Source organism: Callospermophilus lateralis, unplaced genomic scaffold, assembly GCF_048772815.1.
Source record: "Callospermophilus lateralis isolate mCalLat2 unplaced genomic scaffold, mCalLat2.hap1 Scaffold_1712, whole genome shotgun sequence".
NCBI lineage: Eukaryota > Metazoa > Chordata > Mammalia > Rodentia > Sciuridae > Callospermophilus > Callospermophilus lateralis.
In genome coordinates this window covers 199,356-213,479 of record NW_027512784.1, presented here as the reverse complement: position 1 = coordinate 213,479, position 14,124 = coordinate 199,356, and positions in this window count along the sequence as shown.

The window sequence follows — 14,124 nt, the reverse complement described above, 5'->3', positions numbered from 1 at the left end:
ATTTTAACATAAGTTGGTTTAACAATGATGTCTATAAGGGAAATTTTCATTTATACAGTATGTATCTATGGGTGGGAAAGTGGACTGAATCACTAAAAAAATGGAAAAGTCCCTATTTGAATGTACACAAAAATATATTTTAAAAATTATGTCTGCTTAAGGAAATTTTCCTTGATATCTTGTCCTTGTTTTTCTATATATTATATATATTTAGTTGTAGATAGACACAGAATGTTTATCTTAGTTATTCTTTTCTATGTGGTGCTGAGAATGGAATTCAGGGCTTCATATGCTAGGCAAGTTCTACCATGGAGCCACAACCTCATCTCCCTCATTTTGTCTTAGTAAGTCTGTACCTATATTCATCTTTATTTGCTTGGAGAAACAATGGTATTGACACAATGCTCAACCCGAAGCACAAGCTCTGAGCTTTTAGAAATCAATTTCCTACCCAGCCTTTCTAGAATCTGATAGCTGTCATTGCTGCAGTGTAAACCTGGGGGAGTTGACTCAGAAGGGAAATAGGAGAAAGAGGAAGAAGAGGAGAAGGAGGAAGAGGAAGAAGAGGAGGAGGAAGAGGAAGAAGAGGAGGAGGAGGAGAAAGAAGAGTGGATAACATTAAATTGCTTTTGTGCAAATTGTTCACAGAAAATGTTACTCTCTTGTTTATTGTTGTCTTACCATACATAACATCTGCTGTGAGCTCACGCACACAAACAGTTAAGTTTTGCTGTGCTTAGCAAAACAAGGAGTTCTGTGAGAAAGTATGAACTCTTTGAACTGTGACCTTGTTGCTGTCTTAAGAAGACAGGAGAAAAGAATGTTCTGCCAAGTGTAAAATTTATATATATATATATATATGTGTGTGTGTGTGTGTGTGTGTGTGTGTGTGTGTGTGTGTGTGTGTTTGTGTGTGTGTGCGTTTGCCTGGGAATAACTAACCACAAGTTAATTGATAAGAAATATGGCACAGGGGCTGGGGATGTGGCTCAAGCGGTAGCATGCTTGCCTGGCATGCGGGCGGCCTGGGTTCGATCCTCAGCACCACATACCAACAAAGATGTTGTGTCCGCCGAGAACTAAAAAAAAAATATTAAAAAAATTCTCTCTCTCTCTCTCTGTCTCTAAAAAAAAGAAAAAAGAAAAAAGAAATATGGCACACTGTGACCTTAAAGTTTTCCTGAGAATGTATATCCATGCTTGTAAGGATTAAGCTGATGAAAGGATGTTTTTTATTTTCCCTTGTTTTAATTAACAATGCTGTATAAAATAAGGAGAGAAAAGAATAAAGATGGTGCTCATTTTCTACTGAATGCATGTGTGTGCATGTGTCTTTCTTAAGCATCTCTGCTGTATCAGCAATTACAGATTGTCAGCAGGTCTGACAGGTGGCATCCCTGGGTGGGCAGCAGAGAGTCCCCTTACTGGCAAAGGTAAGTGAAGGGGAGAGGTACCATGGGATCAAAAATCTCAAGAAGTCAAATGCAACAGGCAATTATGACTTTGCTTAAGGAGCAAGGAATTGTAATTAATAGAAAAACAGCTTCTGTTTTTATGCTTGCTATTAAAACTGCATCTCCTTGTTTTTTGTACTCAGGGAATTTAATGGTTCCTGATTGGGAACATGTAAAAGAAGATTTGCAAAAATATTTAAGGGAAAAGGGTCTGGACAGTTTATCTGTAGCTACTTTTTCTTTGTGGAAGTTGATAAAAGATGCACTTTTATCTCCAGATGTAGGAGTGCGTGAATTTTTACAGCAGACACAGGGAACTTGGATGGAGGTTCAGGACAGGGAATCAATAGTTTCAGTGAGTGAAAGTGATTCCTCAGATGATGAGGCCCCCATTTATGGTGCTTCTAAATTAAAAACAGAGGATCCACCACCTACAAAAGAGGAGCTAATCCTGTAAGTAAAAGGAGGGACTGAGGGACTCCCAGCAGCTACCGAAGCCCTATTTTGCTCCAGGGAACTCCCGCCTTCCTTCCCTGCACTGTAAGGATTATGCTACCTCTGTCTACTTATCTGAATGGGTTTTTGAAGCATTGCACAATCTTGGAGTTAAAAGTTGGGTTTAGGTAATTGTTTGGTTAATGATTTCAGATAATTCATGCCTGAGAACTTAAATACTTAGGATTGAAAACTAAAGAACTCTACTTCCAATTGGCAAGTAACTCCCAGTCATTCAGTTTTTTCACCAATTTTTAAATTGGTTAGCCTAAAAAAATGTCACTGTGTGTACCAGTGCATTAATTTGGACAAGGAAAGTAAATCATAGTATGGTATCTGTTGACAAAACAAGATGTAAAGATATAAAATTTTGTGAATTGTGTCTTAAACTTGTATCATAATTTTCAACATTCAAACCTAAAAATTATGACTTATGGTTAAAATGCCTTATACATGAGGTATCTGCCCAGAATAACAGTTTTCCCTGCTCCTTCCAGACCTCAGTCAAAATTTACGTTAAAATGCAAATGAAAGAAGCCTGCAAGCTCAGTAGAAGACTGATCTGAGGCCTAAGGGGAAAAAATATTTAAATTGTATGGTATTTACAAATTACTGGCCAGCCATTTTTTTCTAGGACTCTTGCTTTTTCTTAGATTCTATATTTTTTTGAGCTCATGATTTTGATCCTACAGAATTAGGTTAATATTTTTCTGAACAGTTTTATTTGTAATCAACTATGGAGTTTTTTTTTTTTTAAAAAAACACCGCAATGGAGATTTCACCTACAAAAATCTACAAGGCCTTTACTATTGTGTTATGTGTGCACACTTGTGTTATGTGTTGTATGCCTGTATGTACATATGTACGTATATCATATATATGATATACAAACATATAAGAGCGCTCATAAAAATTTTAAAGAATGGATCCAAAAATCTTTAATTTTTGTGATTAAAATGGTTCAATTTAAATTTAATAAATAGATAAAAATAAATGTCTTTAAATTTAAGTTTACAAGTTTTTCTAGGTGTTCAAAAAAACTAATAAAATATTAATGTCTATAAAATGTCTAATATGCCTTGGTTCTAAGACTTTTCCTTCAAAAAAAATAAAAATAAAAAAAACACTGTTCAATATACTTGTCTAATATTTTGATAAAATAAGTAAATTTAATATGGGATTACTCATTCATGAGTACTTTTGTTAGATATCTGATTGATTTACTAAGGTCTGTATAAGTTTGTTTTTACAATCAGCCATGTGTTAAAAAGACAAAAATTTCTTAAAACATGTTTACCCATAACATTGTGTTTATTGAGTTTTATTTTTTTCTAGAGCAAGGAACCATAAAATTTAAAGAACTGATTAAATAAGAACTGTTATTTTAGAGCATTGTACTGTCCTTTTTTTAAAAGCTAAACTTGGTTAATATAAAAACATCAATGTAATTGTGATGCTATTAATGTGCTCATATCTTTCAGGTATCCAAGTCTATAAGGTAGAAGCTTTAAAAAGCATTATATCAAGCTGGTGTTCTAAAGTTGTATGGTAATTTTAAGCTTAAAAAATATATTGGGGATTTATTTACCTGTTATCAATAAGATATGTAAAGTTTTATATTACTTTTTACATTGGGGAACAATTTAAATGTATTTTTAAGTTAATGAGAGCCTAATCTATGTAAAGGTTAATATTGATAAACACAAAATATTTTGCTACCTTTCCACAAATGGTTAAAAATTTTCAGCCTTTCTTTAACTCATGTTTTAAATGTGATATCATATGGTGTTAGCTAATGTTCATGTGACCTCAATTTATGTAAACTTTGTAAAATGATATTTAAAAGACAAAGATCAGCTTCAGAACTACAGTTCTTAAGATTGATGAAGAGCCTTGCCTTACCTGAGATAAGGCTCTGTGTCCCATCTTATTACATGTGAGAATGACTACAAAAGCAGTAGGCCAGATTTTAGTTCATTTAAAGTTCTGTTCAAAAGTTGTTGTTTTCTATCAAGATTACTAGGATCTCAAACAGGGGATATAGTGTATAACTCAGCCAAAATTCAAGGAAGCTATTACATGAACTAAATATGTTTTAACTCTTGTTAATTTTATTTTGTAGTTTTCTTGTAAATGGTCTAAAGATTGCCTTTTAATGTTTTACAGAGGTACTGCTTTAAAAACACACAACCTGGGTTAATTTAAGATAATAAGCCATCACCTAAAAGACAGGATAATACAGACCCCAATTAATAAAAAAGATTAATAATTATAAAATTATAGACATTAAAGCCCAGTACTCTTAATATAAGGCTGTTAAAATTTATTTGCTAGATGTTTAAGATTAAAATTTAAAATTAAAGTTAAATCAAAAGGGACAAGAAAACCAGTATTTGGCTGCTTCCCTCTGAGTCAGTCTGAATCTAGGGAACAGGGGACTCTCTAAAGAGCTTTGCAACTCTGGACCACATGACCTCTTCATCAGGGAGATTAATGAGACAACTGGAGAACAGAAAGCCAAACAGTGCATTTGCTATGAAGAGGAGGGTCATCAGAGAAGGAAGACATCCCTGATGCTTCCAAGGGAAGCCACATGGTCAAGCAAGACCTGGACCCATCCTAGTGCAAATGACATTAGCAGAACTGAGAAACTGCTGTAGTTTCCCCAGGAATGACTCCCATAAAAACTCAGCTGACTATTAATAATAGATAAAAACAAAAGTCAGTTTGACTGCTTCATCTTAAACACTCAGTAAAGACGGTTAAAACCTGGGCATTTTGAATAGTAATGATAATAATGATGATAATAATAATAATTATTATTGTTGTTGTTAACTGTTATTATTTAAGATATACACCTTATGATAGCCTGAGATAAGTAAAACAAGTAAGACTGGAGGCTATAACAAAGAAGCATTCTCAGACAGAAATGTCTGATAACTATAAAAAGAGACTATCAAGAGGAGATGCCAGAGAGAGAAGTTTTTAGTTTAAGGCCTACAGATGTTCCTAACCTACACAGGTAGGCTTGGTGTTTACTAGTATGATTGTCCAGCACTGAGTAACAGAATTAAAGGTTTCTTAAACACAAAGATCATTCAACTTTACCAGGACCACTTAGTGAGAAAAATGCTGCCGCTATTTTAGCCTCCAAAATGTTTGCCTTTCTATCTATGGATCCCCAAATTTACATTCTCAATTTCACCTTAATGCTTCTTATTTAGCTTATCATTGTAAACGTTCTCGTGAAGTGGCTTCTCAAATTATTCACAATTGTTCCCTCTGCTCTGCACAGATACACTCTCCTAATTTTGACATTAATTCCAGACGCCTTTTATAGGGTCATTTATGGCAAATGGATGTTACTCATTAAAACATTTTTGGCAAATTAGCATATGCTCATGTGTCTATAGATACTTACTCTCATTTCATTTATGCTTCTCCTCATTCAGGAAAAAGGGTCAAAGATGTAATTGCTCACTGTATGGAAACTTTTTCTATTATGGGTCTCCCTAAACATATTAAAACAGATAATGAACCAACATATACTAGTACATCATTTGCAAGATTTCTTCACACTTATGATGTAAAACACACGACAGGTATTCCTTATAACCCTCAAGGACAAGGTATAGTAGAACGCGCTCATCAAACTCTTAAAGCATATCTGTCAAAAACAAAAGGGGGGAATAGCGGCAGTCCCCGCACACGTTTAGTACATGTATTATTTGTTTTAAATTTTTTAACTGTAGACCCAGCTACAAAACTGACAGCTGCAGATCGCTTATGGCATGCTAAGGGACAAACAGCCCATCCACTTGTAAGGTGGAAAGATGTTTTAACAGGACAATGGATGGGTCCTGATCCTGTATTAATGTGGGGAAAAGGAGCTGCCTGTGTTTTTCCGCAAAATGATCCCAGACCTTGATGGATTCCTTCTCATTTGATACTACATCATGAATGCTTTTACCTCTTTGGTTTGTTTTATATCTTATAGATGCTGTCCCTAACCTTTTTTCTCCTTTTCGGAGCTATGGAAGTTGCCTCTTTCAATCATACCAATGTATGGCTGAGATTGGCTCAATTGGCAGGGACTGATAATATCTGCCTAAAACAAGATGTCCATCTGGGGGCAGTATTGGGTTCCTGTTTACTACCTGTCATCCAGAAGAAGAAATAAAAAATATGACCTTTTTCTCCAATTTTGATAAAACTCTTACTTATGCTGATTATTCTAATTGGGGCACCCCTTCTTATTGCCTGCCCCAAAATGCAGTTTAAGTTGTAACCACTACTGTTATTGTAACAGATAATGATACCTGCGCTGAGTTTCACAATTGTGCAACTAAATGTAGATCTATGGGACCTTCCTTTGCATGTAATAATTCCTTTGCGGTTCCTTCAAGTTGTGGACATCTGCCACTTCCAAGAGGCTGGTTTTTTTCCTGTGGAACTTATACATTCAACTACATACCGGCAAATATGACTCATGGAACACGTTGCTGTCTTAGTCATCTCACAGTTTTCCTTCCATCCATTGGTGATTTGCTTCCTGAACATCCTTCTCATCGCTTACAAAGAATGGCTACGCTAACATCGGGCTGTAAGGACGATATAAACTTATTATCTAAAGCAGAGTTTGATGCATTGACTTTTTCCCTTGTAGGGATCCCTGGATTTGCAGGAGCTTATAAGAAAGCTATGAAATTGGTATGTGTAATGGCAAAAAAACATTAATTGTACATCTAATGCTCTAGCCTTGTTGAATGAAGAACAGCAGGTTTTACAACAAGGAGTTTTGGATAATAGAGCTGCTATAGATTATTTACTATTGTTACACCATAAAAAATGTATTCAAGTAAAAAATATGTGCTGCTTTAATCTGACAGATAACAGTGTTCCTATTGATACAGAAATTCATCATTTGAAAGAAATGATTGATAATATTAGACAATATGAAAGAAATGAAGACTTATTTTCATGGTTAACATCTTGGTTTCCTAATATTTCCTGGTTAAAAGAATTAATAATATGTGTGATTTTGATACTTGGCATGTTTATACTTGTTTATGCCATTGGTCACTGTATGATCACTTGTCTCTTATCTCGTCCTCCTGTGGTGACTTCATACGCCCCCCCCCCAATGGTTTGGATGATTGTTGCCAATGACGGGTAAGATGAATCAATGCACATATCAACCTAAGTCAGAGGCTTTCATTTTCCATCAATGGAAGTCCTCCATGGCGGGTAAGAATGTTGCAGTATTGTTCACAACCTAAGACAGGCGCAATCGCTGTCATTGTTATTTAAGGAGGAACTGTGAGATCACGCACAGAAACAGTTAAGTTTTGCTGTGCTTAGCAAAACAAGGAGTTCTGTGAGAAAGTATGAACTCTTTGAACTGTGTCCTTGTTGCTGTCTTAAGAAGATAGGAGAAAAGAATGTTCTTCCAAGTTTAAATATTATGCCTGGGAACAACTAACCACAAGTTAATTGACAAGAAAGATGGAGCACTGTAACCTTAAACAAAGTTTTCCTGAGAATGTTTATCCATGCTTATAAGGATTAAGCTGATGAAAGAATGTTTTTTCTTTCCCCTTGTTTTAATTAACAATGCTTTATAAAAGAAGGAGAGATATAAAAAGTAAAGACGTGTGTGTCCGTGTCTTTCTTAAGCATCTCTGCTGTACCAGGAATTGCAGATTGTCAGCGGGTCTGACAATCTGCCCTATGCATGACCCAGTGAAAAGATTTTCCTTGGCATAGTTTGTTAAATGTTAAGAATAATGCTATTAACTCAAGAGTTTCATTTAACTACAAATTATGACATTGTCCTCACATTAATCATGGTTTGTTACAAATGCAATTTTTTAACTCACATCTTCTAACTTACTGGAACCAAAATTTAAACTTTGAAAGATTCAAATTTTACATTAATAATTCTCTTATTATTTCACTACATTTAACAAAAAATTCCAGGTTTTATTTGGGTAAAACCACATTTTAAATCTACCATTTTAATAAGCTTTTTTTGCTGCCATGACTGAAAGACCAGACAGCAATTTTACAGCAGGTAGTTTAATTGGTGCTCATGGTTTCAAAGGTGTCAGACCATAGACAGCTAACTCCACTGCTCTGGGCCCAAGGTGAGACTGAACACCATGGCAGAAGGGCCTAGAGGAGGAAAGCAGCTCTGGATATAGCAATCAGGAAAGAGAAAGAGACTCACCAAGGACAAAATATTAAACAGAATCACATTTCCAACTATTTATCTCCTCCAGCCACACCCTACATTCTTAGTTGCCACCAAGTTAAACTATTAAAGTGGATTAATGAGCTGATGAGGTTAAAAACTTCCAACATTTCAACTCTAAACTTTCTTCCGATGTCTCACACATGAACTTTTGTGGAACAACACAAGTCTAAACAACATCTATTAAAGAGGAAGTATATTTTGGTCACTTTTTGCATAACTTCAATGAAAATACACAACAAAACAATGTAGAGAAGGAAAAGTTGATTTGGGGCTCTTGATTTTAGAGGTCTCAGTCTACACATGGTTGACTGTGTCTCTCTGGGCTCAAGGTGAGACAGTAGGATTTGGTGAAAGAGCCAACCTGATGGAATCTGCTTGGGTCATGGTGGGTCAAAAAGCAGGGGAGCTGTTTGTATGTCCTGGGGACATGCTCCCAGTGACTCATTCCTCACCTACCTATCTCCTATTACAACCCAGTCAGTCCATCCAAACTAGAATAGACCGATGAGATCATCACTCATAATCTAATCATTCCACATCTGGATATTCCTGCATTAAAAGAAAATTTGGGGGCATGCCACAGATCCAAACCATAATAATTCCCCTTTGGGAATCTCTTTATTTCATATACCAAAGCTTTCCAGCCAAAATTAACCTTCTTCCTATGCAAACAAAAAAGAAAGCATGCTAATTTGAATCTAGTCAACCGCATAACAGTTTTATCATTATTCCTGGAGACAGTAAGTTATGACAAATTTCATATGACAAGTATAATGGTCAACTTATTGCAGCTGAACCTGTTTCCTAGTGCAACAAATCTGTGTGGACATCCACTCCTTGTCATTGTGGTACAATATTATTTATAAACTACATTTATAGGAACAATATGATGGACTCAAAATTCCAGATAATGTAAATACTATCATTAGATGCAGAAAATTCTTGGGAGCACTAGCCACCTCACAGTTACTACTACTCTGCTGACTGTCATATGGGATTTCTCAATATTTTGAATCTTATGAAAATAATACATAGAGAGAATAAGTGTTACAATAATTTGGACGTTAAAGATGAACCTTTCTTAGACCCAGCCCCTGAACATGACTTCATGGCCATAGACCCAAATTGGACAGGAGACAAAATTAGAATAAATAGATAATTATTTTAAATACTCCAAACATCAAATAAAATAATTCATCAAGTATAGGTGAGTGTACTTACATAAAAACCATTGTCAGTCTTAGAGTATAATATATGAAGGATTTGGGCGTTGGTTTGGATGCCTAACCACTCATTCTCTACATTTTCTTCACAACATACTCTTGATCATTGGCACTTTAGATACATTAGATCTATTTCATGTTGCAGGGAAATGCTGTCAGATGCAGAGGATGGAAATGACTAAAGCTGAGAACGAGCTCACAATGGCTAGTACCACTAACATCATGCAGGGATTGCTTCCTTTATGGCTTTAAAACTATTTCCTTTTCCTGAAGACTACGTTCCTCTCTCTCAGACTCTCTATCAAATGCTATGATGGAGACTTTCAACTCTGCATGTGGACTGTGGTACTTAGCCCAAAGTGTCCACTGTGAAGTTGTACTTCTCTAAAGCTGCATATGTATTGGAGATCCTGCACAGTGTAAGGCCTTCATTGAGCAGACCCTCATGACTGAGAAGGGAAGAATATTGCATGTCAAGAACCACAATTATTTTGTACTATATGAGTGCCTTTAAAATGTTTTCACATTTTATATCTGATCTGACATCCTTGTGCTATTAAAAATGTATCATTAAACTTAGCCAACCTCTTCTCTACAGCAATCTTAAAGCTAAAAACTCTACAAGATAATTTCTAAATCTATAAAGAACTTCTCCTTGCTTGCCTACATAAAGACCCCAAGGAAGAATTTAACAAACCTACTGATGCATACTTTTTGTTCCATAGGTATAAAAGCTCCCCAAAACTCTTCCACGGTGGGAAAAACACAACAAAACAAAAAAAAGAAAACAAAACAAAACAAACAAACAAAAAAAAAATTCATGAAGGTTAACATGAAACTGTGCCAAGGCCATGGTAATTCCCATATGCCTCAGCAGAATAAAGTAAGTTCTCACTTTACATCACCAATTCCTGAGGGGGGGCGGAAATTACATATACATATCAATATCATATCATGTGCCCTACATATGGAGGACTGGCTTGGAGTACCTGCTTAGATGCTAATAGCACATTCATGAGTTGCCAGAGCCAAGTAGAGGAAGTAGATAGATAACATAACCCAGCATAGGTCAGGAGAGGCAGGTAGGGAGTAATTCTCCTGGAACTGGCTAGTGTTTGCAAATATGGGGATGAAGGTACCCCAGAGGGAATGTGCAACCTTCATTCTCTACCTGCCTTCCCATTCACTCCTTGAATCCCAGATAGCACTGGGCATGAGAGGAAAAACTCCTCCTTACGAGTGTCTACAACAGGAGAAAAGAATGGGGATGAAGAGAACTTCAGACACTGAGACTGCAGGTTAGATATGGACCTTTTCTTTTTTCCCGTATGTTCATTAGTGCATCAGAATTAATATATACAGGTGGGGTATGTTATTAGGTTATCATACATGCACAAAATACAACAATATAACTTTGTCATGATTATTTCCCAGCATTTATTCTTTTTCCTTATCCTTCCCTCCTCCCTGTGCCTGATTCTTTTTCTCTACTAATCTCCCCATGATTGTTGTGATATCTGCCAGTACATATCTCTTTTCTTTCCCAACTCCCACATGAGAGAAAACATGAGCCTTGACTTTCTGAGTTTGACCTTTTTCAACTTAACTTTCCATCTTCCATACATTGTTCAGCAAATGACAATTTCATTCTTCTTTGTGACTGAATAAGATTCTACTGTGCATTTACCCACTGGTACACATTGAGGCCACTTGCATATTTGTAATCACATTGCTATAAGCCTGGGTATGAATGTATCACTATAATATTCTAACAACTTATTTTACAATAAATATCAAAGAGCAGTATAGCTGGGTCATAGGGTTTTCCATTCATAGTGTTTTGAGGAATTTCCTAATGACATCACAGTGAGTGTACTAATGTACAATCCCACCAATAGTTGAAAGTATCAGTTTTCTTCCACAATTTCTCCAGTATGTTTTGTATTCAGATGACTGCCATTCTAACCAGAGTGAGATAAAACGTCAATTTTAATTTCCCTAATTCCTAAAGATGGTAAACATTTTTCATAAATATATACATATAATGTATATAAAATATACAATTCTTCCTTCTTATAAAAGTCATTAATTAGTTCATTTATTAACTGGGGTTTTTTTAATTATAAAATTTTAGAGATCTTTATGCATTCTATTACTCCTCTCTCAAAGAGGAACTTACCTAAGATTTTCTCCCCTCCTATGGGTTTTCCATATTTTATTTGCCTTGCAGAAGACTTAGAATTTGATAAAATCACATTTATTAACTCTTCATATTATTTCTTCAAATTATTTCTTGATCTTCATGGATTCTACTGAAAAAAAATTGTTGCTTGCAGCTACATTGGAGTGTTAACTATTTTCTCCTAGGCATTGCAGCTTATCTTCTAATTCATAGCCCATTGATCCATATTGAATTGACTTTTATGCAAGGTGAGAGAGATCTAGTCTCAATCTTTTACAAGATAGCCTTTGTAAAAAATGCTGCTGGAAAGCAGGTTATCTCTTCTCCAATGTTTTGTCATACTTGTCAAGGACTAAATCTGTGTGGGTTTTTCTCTTTGAATTCTAGTCTGCTCCATTGATTTGTCTCATTTCTCTGGTTGAGCATATTTCGATTTTAAGAACATTTTATCCTGAAATTTCTGAGTCTTATTTTACAAATTTGTTAAACTAATTTAAGTATTTAAATTAGTTTAACAAATTTGTAAAATTTTACAAATTTTTCTTAACTTGTTAGCGCTTTCAAATTAATGATTCATTTTACTATTAATAAATTACTGAAATGTGGATTCAATGAATCATCTGATCATAAAGCATATTTAGTCAAAATTAATTTGTAATTATTCACCCACTAATGTAATTTCTGATTAAAAATTTGCCTCTGAATATACCAGAATGAAGTTAGTATATGATGCAGATTCCATGGAACAAGGAGGTGGCATTCAGGATTTGGATGTGGGTCCTTCCTTCTGGGACACTGTTCCCCATTACCCTGGGCTCAGTGGCCACAAAAGGAAACTGAAACACCAGATCAAATGTATTAATAATATTCATATCATCACTCCACCTACCATCCAGATTTGAGAATGTCAATAACTTTGCTCCAATACCCATCCCAATATTGTTCTCACTTATCCCTAGGAAACTGGATTCATTGAAAATAAGAACAGAGACATCTGATGCTGACACATAAGACCAAACCTTTAAAGACTCCAGTCCATTGTTCTGACCCCTGAACCAGGGAAGGGTATAGTCTGTTAGCTCTCTCCCCATCTCCTTCCACTTTCCATGGCTGTCCCCTCTTACCTTTTGCCTTCCATCTCTTCACCTTCTCCTTGACACAGAAAGTTTGGCCAGTGGTGCACGGGATTGCTCTTTATTCTTCTATGTCCACACTTCACATTTTTTCTTGATACTTACAAACAACAAAGAGGCGTGGGGAAGAACCATCCTGTACCTTGATACCAAGGGATCAGCATAATTGTTGAGATATTGGCATAGCAAGTAGCATTCAAGGGTCTTGTTAAGCCAAGTCATTTGTTATTATTAAGTTTTTAAAACTGCACACTACACATAACTACTCTTCTCTCTACAAAAATTGCTTCTGAAAATTTTAGGGTATTCATGCAAACTTTCAGATTGAACAGGTAATATATTCCCCTTATCCCCAGTAGTGCTTATGTTTTGTGTGTTTAGGTGAAAGAGTTTTGCTGCCCAATAACATACAATGGAAGTCACCATCTCAATCTTCAGGAAATGTGATTCATTGGTATTAAGCTTTTTACAAAATGCAAAGTGATTTTTGTCTAAGGCCATCAATCCTTCTCATAAGACCTTTGGAATGCTGTTAAACAGTTTGCTAAAAAAAAAAGCCCACACACTGACTAGGGATATTGCCCTCAGAAGAGCCTCTCCCATGCTTTATAAGAAGCTAGCACCATTGCTTCATCTTCCTTTCAAAATCAGTACCTGGAACATTAGGCACAAATAATGTGAACCCTATCACAAGTGCACACTACACTATCAAGTGAAGCAGAAGCACTGAAAATAAAAAGGCCACAACTACAGTCTGCACAATAAAAACTTGTTAGGCAACTAGTGATGTACATCATTCATATTCTCTCTCTCTCTCTCTCTCTCTCTCTCTCTCTCTCTCTCTCTCTCCCCCCCCCTTCCCAGCTGCCATGAGGTAAGAAGTCCTTCTCTACTACACCATCACATTTTATGTTCTGTTTCACCTCAGGCCTAAAGCAAGGTGTTCAGTCGATGATAGACTGAATATTATATGACCATGAGCCAAAATAAATCTTCCCTCTATTAGGTTGAATTTTCCCTGGTATTTTTGTGAGTAAAATGGATATCTGAAACATAAATCAAACTAGAATGTGTGAAGGCTCTATCAGATTTCTGGTTCAGAGTTTCTCAACCTGTGCAACAGTTTTATGTTCTTCAAAGGAACCATAAAATTGGACATTTTCACACATTCCTTTGTTCCACTACCTTCTATGTATAAGAAGTAAATATAACACATTTAGAGAGTTTCTCTTCCACTATGAGTAAAATGGCTTTAAAAGCAACAGGAAAAAATGATTTACCACGTCGTTAATGTTCAGAGTTTTTGTAGTGTGAATCCTCCACTTGAAGATGACGAGGAAAATTGGATCATTTGCCAGAATTTTTGCATTCAAATAGCATT